This window comes from Elaeis guineensis, chromosome 12, assembly GCF_000442705.2.
Source record: "Elaeis guineensis isolate ETL-2024a chromosome 12, EG11, whole genome shotgun sequence".
In the NCBI taxonomy this organism is placed as follows: domain Eukaryota; kingdom Viridiplantae; phylum Streptophyta; class Magnoliopsida; order Arecales; family Arecaceae; genus Elaeis; species Elaeis guineensis.
Window position 1 is genome coordinate 11870294 of NC_026004.2, and position 12071 is coordinate 11882364.

The following is a 12071-nucleotide window of genomic DNA, read 5'->3' on the forward strand; positions in this document are numbered from 1 at the left end:
TAATATCGTTGCGCGTTGGTTGATTAAGACGAAAAAGGCGCCTACGAACTTCTCCGCTTTTCTGTTTGTCAATATATTTATTTATTATTATTATTTGTGTGAAAGGGAGATAACAAATAAGGCTCAGCATATTATTTAAAAAAAAAAAAAAAAAAAATACACGACCACTTTCTTAACTTTTATCTCATTTTATTTATATTCTACTTTCAAAAATATCAAACTAGCATTAGTTATCAATATGGTCCAATTATCTATCTTCATTGATGGAAAGATATCATTTGAGATATTATTATTTTATAAAATGATAAAAATATCTTTGTCTCTACCTCCTCTCTCCTCTTCCATCGCCGGCGTTCCTCTTTCTCCCTCATCTTTTCTCTTCATCTATTTTTCCTTCTCTATGGCAGCTCTCTCCATCTCCACCCATTCCTCCACCACTTTTTCTTCCTCCTCCTCCTCCCTCTGATCCTCCTCCTACATCCTCCCTCCTCTCCCACTGACAACCTCCTCCTCTTCCATCGCTGGCATCCCTTTTTTTCCTCTCCTACGCTTTTTCATCCATTTCTCCTTCTCCATGGCGGCTCTCTTCATCTCCATCTATTTCTCCACTGCCTCCTCATCTTTGTCCTGCTTATTGAAGGATCTACAGGTCTATGCACGATCATGAAATCATGCACGTCCATATGCATGCATTCCAGGTCACCTGAAGGCTAGTAGGACTGAGTCTCCTGCATATTGTTATATTGTTGAGAAAAGACTCCGACTGACTAGCTCATCTTGTTACTCTATTGTTGTACTGTTACGGTTATCTTGTCGATTTTGTTGTAACCAAAGACCTGCATATACTGGTATAAATAAATGTGACCTCCAAAATAGGAAGGTATGTCATTTTTTGCTCCCACTTCACTTTGTTATATGGTATTAGAGCATCTTAGCTTCACAGCTCTTGATCCCATGGCTTTGGTTTTTGCCTCTTCCTCCTCCCTTTCTGTTACATCACTTCTCATCAACCTCATGATCATCCCCCTCATCCAATTACATCATGAGAACTACCTCTCCTGAAAGATAAAATGCCTTCTAATCCTTCGTAGCTATGATCTGATCGGGATTGTGGATGACACTGAGCCATGTCCATTGAAATTCCTCCCAATGATTACTGCGGTTGTCGTTGCTGCTTCCAACGGCTCTGCCACTACTACTATGACCATCCATGGTGCCGCTACTAGTGATCCGGCCACTATCATCACTCAAACTCTCAACCCGTAGTATGTTGCTTGGGTTAAGAAGGACCAACAGGTCCTTGCATGGTTGGTAAACTCCCTTCACGATTCGCTCCTTATTCTTGTTGCTAGCTTTGAGATCCCTCAAGAAGTCTGGGATGTACTCTCTCGTGCATTTACATTTGCATCGGATGTAAGAGCACTTCATCTATGATTCCGCTTCCTCTCTATGAAGAAGAGATCAACCTCTATGACAAAATATATTCATAAAGTAAAATTTGTAGCTGATAGTTTGAGCTCCATCGGCTAGCCTCTCTCGAAGGATGAACTGATCCTCCAAGTGCTTACGGGTCTGGGTTCCAACTTTAACTCCATTGTGGCTACAATCACCACCCCTCTAGCTGACTATAGCCTTGAAGATGTTCATGGCCTTCTCCTTATCCATGAACATCTCATGGCTCATTAGACTGCTCTCACTATTGATGCCCCATTTCCATCAGCACACCAAGCCATGCATGCTCCTACTCCCATGACCATAGGACAACGCTAGACCATGGCCACAAACAACTTTCTGTCGAATGCTCGCTTCAACTGAGGCAAGGAACATGGTTGTCAGGGACAATGCACCCCCTGTTGTCAACTGTTCCGTCAACAAGGTCACTATGTTGAAGCATGCCTGCACCATTTCGACCCAAACTTCATGTAAACAGCGCAACTTTTGGATGCACATGGATTCCGCCTACTCCGATGGTGAACTAGACCACTGTAGCGAACCATGTCACTACCAACAACTATGCACTGTCCGATGGCATGTGGTTCCCTAATTCGGGAGCTACTCACCACATAACTCTTGATTACAACTAGTTGCAGCAATCAGCACCCTACAATGGCAAGGACAAGGTTTAGGTAGGTGACGGTACATGTTTGATTATTTCTTATATAAGCACTACTGCTCTCCCTTTTCTATCACGTCCTCTTGTTCTTAATAATATCCTTCATGTTCTCAGTATTACTCGCAATCTCTTATCCGTTCAATAATTGATTAGAGATAATAATGTTGTTGTTGAATTTCACCCATCATATTTCATTGTGAAGGATCGCACCTCCCAAAGACCACTACTGTGCGGATCACTTAAAGATGGACTTTATCAGTTGGTTCCTTCAAATAAATTGCCTTCGCTATGTGTGATAGTGGGAGAACGAGCATCTCCATCTCTTTGGCATCTCTATCTCTTTGGCATCAGCATCTTGGGCACCCTGCCATGACTATTGTTTCCTTTGTTATTTCCAAGCATTCTCTACTTGTTTATTTCAATAATATGATGACACTATGTAATGCCTGTTAGTAGGCTAAATCTCATTATTTTTATCTTAATAAATGTCCATCTTTGTCAGAAGACCCGATGTTGCCTTTGTCGTAAATAGGATATCTCAATTCATGCACCAACCCACTGTGGAGCATTGGGCCTTTGTCAAATGCATCTCGCGCTACCTCAAGGGGATACTCAACTACGGCTTACTACTGCATTGCCACTTCAATCGCACTCTCCACGCCTTCAGCAATGCTGATTGGATGGGTTGCTCTATAGATCGCCGATCAACCAATGGATATACGATTTTTTTTTATCGTAACTTGATCTCGTAGAGTGTAAAGAAACAAGCCACTGTCGCTTGTTCGAGTACCGAGGCAGAATACAAAGCTGTGGCAAATGCCATTGCTGAGCTTGTATGGATCCAGTTGTTACTACACGATCTTGGCATTTTTTTCCCCTTGCCTCTGGTGTGACAATATAAGGACGATGTACTTGGCAGCCAATCTAGTCTTCTACACCCAAACAAAGCACGTCAAGATCAACTTCCACTTTATTTGTGAGCTTGTGGCATCCAAGTCTCTGCAGATATACTATGTGTCCAGCAAGGATCAACTCACTGATGCTCTTACGAAATCTCTATTCTGATAGCGTTTTTGCATAATTTGCTCCAAGCTCAATGTTGTGCCTTCTGACTTGAGTTTGAGAAAGCGTATTGAAGGATCTAAAAGCCTATGCACGATCATAGAATCATGCACATCTATGTGCATGCATTTTGGGTAACCTGGAGGCTAGTAGGACTGAGTCTTCTGCAGGATCATATCTCCTACATGTTGTTATGTCGTTGAGGAAAAACTCTGGCTGACTAGCTCATCTTGTTACTCTATTGTTGTACTGTTACCGTTATCTTGTCGATTCTGTTGTAACCAAAGACTTGCATATACTAGTATAAATAGATGCGACCTCCAAAACAGGAAGGCACATCATGTTTTGCTCCCACTTCACTTTGTGTTGGGTTTGATGCTTCAAATTCGACCATGGTTGGTTGATGGGAGCCCAAGACATAAGAATTAGTAGAGAAATCACAAGATTGAGCTCAATTGGGTTCGAATCGGAGGTGAACCAGCCAATTTGAAGCTGAACTAGTCAAATTAGAGGTGAACTGGTGAAGAGCCAGTAGAGAACCAGTTAAAACCCCTTGAACTGGCCTTGAACTGCTGAGAACTGGATTGAATTGGGCTGAATTGAGCTGAACCAGCCCGAATCGGGGCTGAACCGACTGCTGGACCAATTACAGCACCCCTGAACTGGCGCTGGACCAAGAGCTAAGGCGGGTGGCTTCTGGACCGTCCGATTGGCCCGATCGGATGACTGGCGTTAAGGGTGCCTTAGGGCTACTATGGAGATAGGATCTGATGTGCGGGCCAATAGAAGATTGCGGCGATCAATGGCGATCTGTGCATCAAATGGTGATCGGACAGCTGAGAGTGGTTCCGATTCAAATGAGCGTATGTTGATAGTTTTTCATCCATTTTAGGTGTTCTTAAGCTCTATAAAAAGCTTGCGATGAGCTCTATGACCTTGTGGTTGAGTTTGTAGTGGTTAGAATGTCTCTTTGAGGATTTTGAGAGATTTTGTGAGAGATATGTACTTCTTGTTGAGAGATTGATATGAGAGTTGAGAGTATGTGATCTCCTCTTGTATTTATGAATTTCTCTCATAATAAAAATTGCATACCCCATGAAGGTAAGTCTTGAGCTGATCCACGTTATTTAATTATATTTTATGCTTTTTTCTTCATCCTTTCTCTTATGGTATCGACATCGTCATTGACATTGTGATCCTAAACGGAGATCCGTATTCCGCACTCGTAAGGGATTCTCCAACACTTTGTTATACTCCTTATCCTCTCTCTTCTTCGATTGATCCTCTCCTCTTTCTCTCTCTCCTCTCCAATTGATCCTCTCCTTCTCGATCGCTGGCATCCTTCTTTCTCTCTCCTTCTCTTCCTCACCCATTTTCCTTCATGATGGCTTCCTCCATTTTCATTCATTCCTCCATTGCCTCACCCTCCTTCTCCTCCTCTTTCTCCAAGCTGTTCATAAGCCATCTCCCTCCACAATGCCCCTTCTCTTTCTCCTCCTTATCCTCTTCCTCCTCTAAGCCCATCTACGAGCGAGATACTTTTTGTCCATTGAGGAGAAAAGATAATACCATTTATTGGTAAATGAACAACTAGAGCACATTGAAACATATAAATAACTAGAAGGATCAGTTTGACATTTTTTAAAATACTCTTTCTGGAAACCCAAAAAAAGACCTAGTTCACTCGCCCATGGCTGAATGGCGAAAGCGCCCAACCGGGGCAAGTAGGTTTGATTCCTACAGGACGCACACCAATGGGAATGTTCAATAAGTCTATGAAAATTGGCTCTCTATCAATAGAATATACTTTGGATCGTGGGGTGGGGAAGAGAAATCGACGAAGAATCCGGGAAAGACCAGCAAAGGAACATGACGAGCAAATTCTCGTCTCGAGATGTTAGAGGGTGCAAAATCAATAGGTGGTGCCAATTTTTTCGATATTAGAAATGTCCTTAGTTCCTCGATTTATTCCGTAGCGCAAAGTCCATCCTTGGAAATACTGCTATTTATCTTTTTTTTTTATTCTCTTTTCCTTTTTTTCTTTATATGGATGACCACCATATAGTTCGTAAACGTCAACATACCCCTTCCCATGCCTATGCACGACTTCCTCCAGGCCTTCCAATCCTAATCAAAATGAGGATGATTAAATAGATGATGAGTATGAGCTTGATAAAGCTCCATAAGTAAAATTAGATTAAAATTGAAAAAATATTTCTGTAATTTTTCTAAATAAAGATTAGTAGAACCAGCAAAAACAAGAAACAAAGCTGCCATGTTAGCCTCCTGACTGGTCTCATGATACTCCAAAGCTTGACAAGCATGGAGAGAGCTTTTGAAGTGACAAAAATAAAAATAAAAAAAGTAAATGAGGATTCTTATGATCTGGAGGGGAGCTACCGATCCAAGTAAATAGCAAAATCTTTCTTGAAAAGAATATGTGCGATGTGAAATAGGTGAATGGCCATGGTAAAATGCTCTCAAGCAAGACAAATTTCAGATATAGCATATAACACTTGCCTCCATGGTCTTTAATTAAGAAGCTGAACCTGGCATTCCAAATGAAAATAAAATTATCAAATTTGATTTTAAGTGATCCAAAACACCCCAGTTCCTATATAAAAACTTAGGAATGACCTTCGGTTTTAGCAAGTTTGAACTCCAAAACCAACCAAATAGCTTTATCAGAGACATGCAAAGACAAACTCTTCTTCCCATGGAGAAGTCTTTAATTCCTAGTGCACTAGATCAGGCAGTCCGTCTAACATATAGCAGCGGAAAATCATAACCTCTCCTGGTAACGTAATAGAATAGTATTGAAGAATGAGCGCTAGCAAAGGGATACACACGTTACATGATTAATGTCATCTCCATCACGGAGATAAAGGTCACAATGAAATTTTAAACTTGCTTTCTTGTGCTCAGGTGACAAAACAAGAAAAAATAATAATAAAGAATGCCAAGTTGGCAACTGCATGATCCATTCTAGTTCGATGTGGCAGAATTGAGTTGACTGCTTCGCCTTACCCATGAAAAATTATTAGTTAAAACCATTCTATCAAGTATATTTTAGATCATCTAATAAAAAATTATCACATTATTCAAAAAAAAAAAAAAGGCTTTTTCCATTTAAAACAGCAAAAGTTGTCAGCTAGTTAATCATAGTTAATATTGATTTTTTTTATTTAAATTTTCAACCGAGCTTGAATAATCCTAAATCATTTTTCAACAATAGATGATGCGATAATTTTTTGTTGGATGGTCTAAAGTACACATGGTAGAATGATTTTAACCAATAATTTCTCATGGCTTCGAGGTTTGACTCTCTCCCTCCCCAACTCACCTCCCCTCGCTGCCTCTAACACCGTCATCACGCTGACCTCTTCCTTTCTGTTTCCTCCTCTTCTTTCCTCACTAGGGGAGTAAAAATTCTTTTTCTCTCTATTTATTGCTAACTTTTGACTTGTGAGTTAATTGAGAGTTCAGGGATTGGTAGAACAAATCAGCTATTTTTTGTTCTCTTTATCTTGCATAGTATTTTCAGCAATGGATTTTGATTGTCTTAAGTATGACTACTCTTTTCATAGGGTCTCTAATTGGATGACTAGTGAGTACAAGAATCTGATATCTTGAACTTTTTCCTAAACTTAAGATTTCATTCCTTGGAAGATAGCATTAAATATTATATTTCTCGTTCTATTTGGCTCAAACTTTTAAACGAATCATGCCAATTTTGGACTTTGATCACCAAATAAAATATCTTTGTGAGAGACTTTTATGGGTTACTATGTTTATGGGTCCAAAATGCTTGTATACCTTTTTCTTTTTGAGGAAAAAAAAGCTTATATAAATTAAAGCTTCATAACATGTCACTTGATAATGAACAAAAAAATAATGTTCCATACACATTACAGACATCCATATGACTCATAAAACAGCAATCTCCTATAAACAATGAGGACATGACTTTCGATGTAAAAAATGGTGGATGTTGGTTGAATTAGTTATGTTTTAGGCCTTTCCGATCCTAAATTAATACTTTTCTTATTGAGGGCTATACACTACCATGGGACTTTACTATCAAAATTTTGAATCTACAAAAATATCGGTTATTTTAACTTGGGTTGTCTTTGCTCTTTGTTTTGCAAGACCATAATGCCAGACTGCTTAGCTATCTCTTGATTTTGTAATTCTGCAATGGTTAGCTTGTTCTGCCTCTGTCTTTTCATATATAAATCCAAAGGCAGACAGGAGCGAATATTTGAGTAATGAGAATTTTTTTGGGAATTAAAAGTGATTTTGTTTTTGTCACGCCCCCGACCCGAGATTTACGAATCGAGGGTCGCGGCAACCGCCGCATACTTATGAAGAATTCTCTCCATAAGCATGCAAGGCATCTCATTACAATATCAATGCATCGCAGTGGAATAAATTTAAATAATTATTATTCAATTGTAATTCAAGTAATTAAATCAAATGTCTTACATCTAATAAAATTTTACTAAAACAATAAATCTAAGTTCAATGAAGTTGACAATGCTAAATCTCGTCTCTAAAAGCTCTGTCCCAATATTTCTTCCCACGCTCGAAATTAATTATCTGAATCTGAAAAATAGAAAGAAAGGTAATGAGCTAGACAGCTCAGTAAGTAACAAGCATCTCTAACAGATATTTCAGATATTATATAATTTTCAAGAATAATGCTGCAATTAAACATAAAAATATATTTCATGCTGATTTAATGCAAATCCAATATTTTCAAATATTCACATATAATATAATCATAAATCCGATCCGATTCAAAACACTCGAAACTCAACAGCCTCGACTATGACCAACGTTTAACCCCCATTGGCGGGGTCCACAGAATACCAGCGCACAACCCCCACTGGCAGGGTCCAGAAATACCAGCGCACAACCCCCACTGGCAGGGTCCACAAATACCAGCGCACAACCCCCACTGGCAGGGTCCACAAAGTACCAACGTATAATCCCCATTGGCGGGGCCCACTGAAACATAGTTAGGCTGAGAGCATAAATCTGATCTATATCAAAATACTTAGTACCACAATATATATTATAATCTTTCACTAAACATGTGCATAAATCGATATACCATAACATTTCAAAAGCACTTTTCTTTCGAAACATAATTTCATAAATCATGCATAATTTCAGAGAATAATTATTTATTTTCAGAATAAATATGGAATATCTCGAGAAGATGATTCATTACTTACCTTTCACGGAGCACTGAACGAATGGATCGACTAACTTCTAGTAGATTCTTCTGCGCCTATTATCCAAAATTATATTTTTACATTAATTTAATTCAAAATTAAATCTAACAAATTCCAAAATTAAAACCTCGCTTAAAATCAGACTCGTCTCTAAACTCGATCAGAATCATCAGATGAAGCCTTCCCCTATGCTAATCTTAGAAGGATAACTTTAGAGAGAGAAATCCATCAGGAGAGAGAAAAATAAGCTAGAGAGAGAAAATCCTAGAGAGAGAAAGTAGAGAGAGAAAGTCCAATTCTAGAGAGAGAAAATCAGGGTTCAGACTGAAAGAAGAGAGAGAAGAGAGAGAAACTCTCTCTCTCATCAATTTCAATTTTTATTTATTTATTTATTTACTTACTTATTTGTTCATATATATATATATATAATTATATATATATATATATATATATTTTATTATTATTTTTATTATTATTATTTTCTTTTCTTTTCTTTTCTTTTTCTTCTTTTCTTTTTTTTTCTTCTTCTTTTTTTTTTTTCTCTTTTTCCTTCTTTCTCTTTTCTTTTTCTTCTTTTTCTTTTTTTTTCTTTTCTTTTTCTTTTCTTTTCTTTTTCTTTTTCTTCTTCTTCTCGGTTCTTCCCGCGCCGGAACAGGGGACCGACGTCCCCTCGGCCTTGACCGGCCGTTCGGGCCACGGCCGCCACAGCGGAGGCCGGCGGCCGACGGGGGTCACTCCCCCGGTCACGGAGGAGGGTGGTCGGCGATCAATTCCGATCGCCGGCGTCGGAAACTTCAAGGAAAAGGGACCCAAAAACAGAGGTCCCTTTCCCGATCGGAAATCGGCGACTTTTGTCGCCGGCAGCCGCGCACAATTGCACGGGGAGGAAGAAGAAGAAAGAGAAGAAGAAGAGGGGAAACTTACCTTAACCTCCGGTGACCTCGCCGGCGAGAAAACACGGCGAGAACCCGAACGATATCCGCGGCTTCGATTTGAGAAAAACGGAGAGAAAGAGAGAGGGAGGAGGTCGATCTTCAGTCTAAAGGGAAAGGGGTCTTCTTATAGAGAGTCCTAGAACTCCGAAGGGTCCTAGGATTCCTAATTTCCATGGGTTTCGCCGGAGAAGAAGACTCCTACCGGGAGTCTTCTTCCCGATTTTTTGCATACTCTGTTTTTTCTATTTTTTTTTTTTTTCGTTTTGGTCTTGGGTCTAGGTTTTGGGCTATCACATTCTTCATCCCTAAAAAGAAATTTCGTCCTCAAAATTTTTCATACCTGTCACCATTATATTGGAAGCCTGTGGATTCTGTTGAGTAAGCGCATAAACTCTTTCCTGGGTTTTAGAAATCTGTCCGCCACCCTTATGTTGTCCTTCATGAGTTCTTTGGCCAACTTGATTTTCAGTATTTAGCGGGCAGCTAGCAATTTTATGATCCTTCTGACCACATTTGAAACAAGCACCGGTATTCCAATAGCAATCCTTGTCTGCATGATTTTTGCCACATCTGGAGCACGGCTCACCATCAATCTGTTGAGTCTTATTGTCTACTGCTCCCTTAGCTGATCTTTTGATGTTTTTATTATTCTGCCCTTGTGTATCATTTGATTGTGCTCTCTTTCTTTGCTTTCTTTCCTTTCTTTCCCTTTCCATGCGTTCTTCATTGACTTCCCTTTCAATTATCAGTGCTTTGTTTACCACATCTGCATAAGTTGTCAATTCATATGGAACCACTTATTTTCGAATTTCAGTTCTCAGTCCCATCTCAAACTTGTGAACACGTTCTTGCTCACCATCCACTAATCTCGGAGCAAATTTTGCTAACTCTGTAAATTTTGCTTCATATTCAGTCACACTCATACCCTTTTGCTTCAAATAAATAAACTCTTGCTCTTTCTGGATCCTTATACTCCGAGGAAAATACTGATCATAGAATGCAATCCGAAATCTTTCCCAGGTAAGTATTTCGCCGTCTTGTTCATGCTTGCGCTGTAGTCGCTGACACCAGTTGTATGCTTCTCCTTGTAGTAAATAAGCTGCATATCGAATCTTTTCTTCATCAAGACACTCTTGGACAGCGAAAGCCTTCTCCATCTCCATTATCCAGTTGTCAGCCTCCAAAGGTTCAGTAGTCCCCTTGAAAGCTGGAGGAGCAAGCTTTTTAAATTCTAAAATGTTGTTCCGTTGTACTGGTTGCTCTCCATGTTGTGGTGGTGGATGCTGATGTTGTTGTGTATCTCGTTGTATCTGTTGTTGTTCAAACATTTGCTGCTGCATTTGTTGTTGCGCTTGTACCATCTTGATTAGGGTCTGCATTAACTGAGCCATATCTGGTTCTTGACGTGCTCTCGAAGTACTCCCATTAGGATCTACAACTCCCTCCTCCTGAGGGGTGCCATTGGTCAGATGGGGAGTGCCACCATCCCGTGGTTGTGATGTCTCTCTTGCAATTCCTTGAGTAGTTCTTGTCATTCTACGGGGAGGCATGGTAACCTTGTAGTAGTAAAACCTTATTAGATTCTTTTATCTATTTGTTAGGATGGGTTTATTATGGTGTTCATACTCTAACGTCCCAATATTCCTAATGTTTACCCACCTACACTCATACTATGTCAAATTCTATGTGTCATAATTTATCCACTTATGCTCTGATACCATATTAATTGTCACGCCCCCGACCCGAGATTTGCGAATCGAGGGTCGCGGCAACCGCCGCATACTTATGAAGAACTCTCTCCATAAGCATGCAAGGCATCTCATTACAATATCAATGCATCGCAGCGGAATAAATTTAAATAATTATTATTCAACTGTAATTCAAGTAATTAAATCAAATGTCTTACATCTAATAAAATTTTACTAAAACAATAAATCTAAGTTCAATGAAGTTGACAATGCTAAATCTCGCCTCTAAAAGCTCTGTCCCAATATTTCTTCCCACGCTCGAAATTAATTATCTGAATCTGAAAAATAGAAAGAAAGGTAATGAGCTAGACAGCTCAGTAAGTAACAAGCATCTCTACCAGATATTTCAGATATTATATAATTTTCAAGAATAATGCTGCAATTAAACATAAAAATATATTTCATGCTGATTTAATGCAAATCCAATATTTTCAAATATTCACATATAATATAATCATAAATCCGATCCGATTCAAAACACTCGAAACTCAACAGCCTCGACTATGACCAACATTTAACCCCCATTGGCGGGGTCCACAGAATACCAGCGCACAACCCCCACTGGCAGGGTTCAGAAATACCAGCGCACAACCCCCACTGGCAGGGTCCACAAATACCAGCGCACAACCCCCACTGGCAGGGTCCACAAAGTACCAACGTATAATCCCCATTGGCGGAGCCCACTAAAACATAGTTAGGCTGAGAGCATAAATCCGATCTATATCAAAATACTTAGTCCCACAATATATATCATAATCTTTCACTAAACATGTGCATAAATCGATATACCATAACATTTCAAAAGCACTTTTCTTTCGAAACATAATTTCATAAATCATGCATAATTTCAGAGAATAATTATTTATTTTCAGAATAAATATGGAATATCTCGAGAAGATGATTCATTACTTACCTTTCACGGAGCACTGAACGAATGGATCGACTAACTTTTAGTAGATTCTTCCGCGCCTAT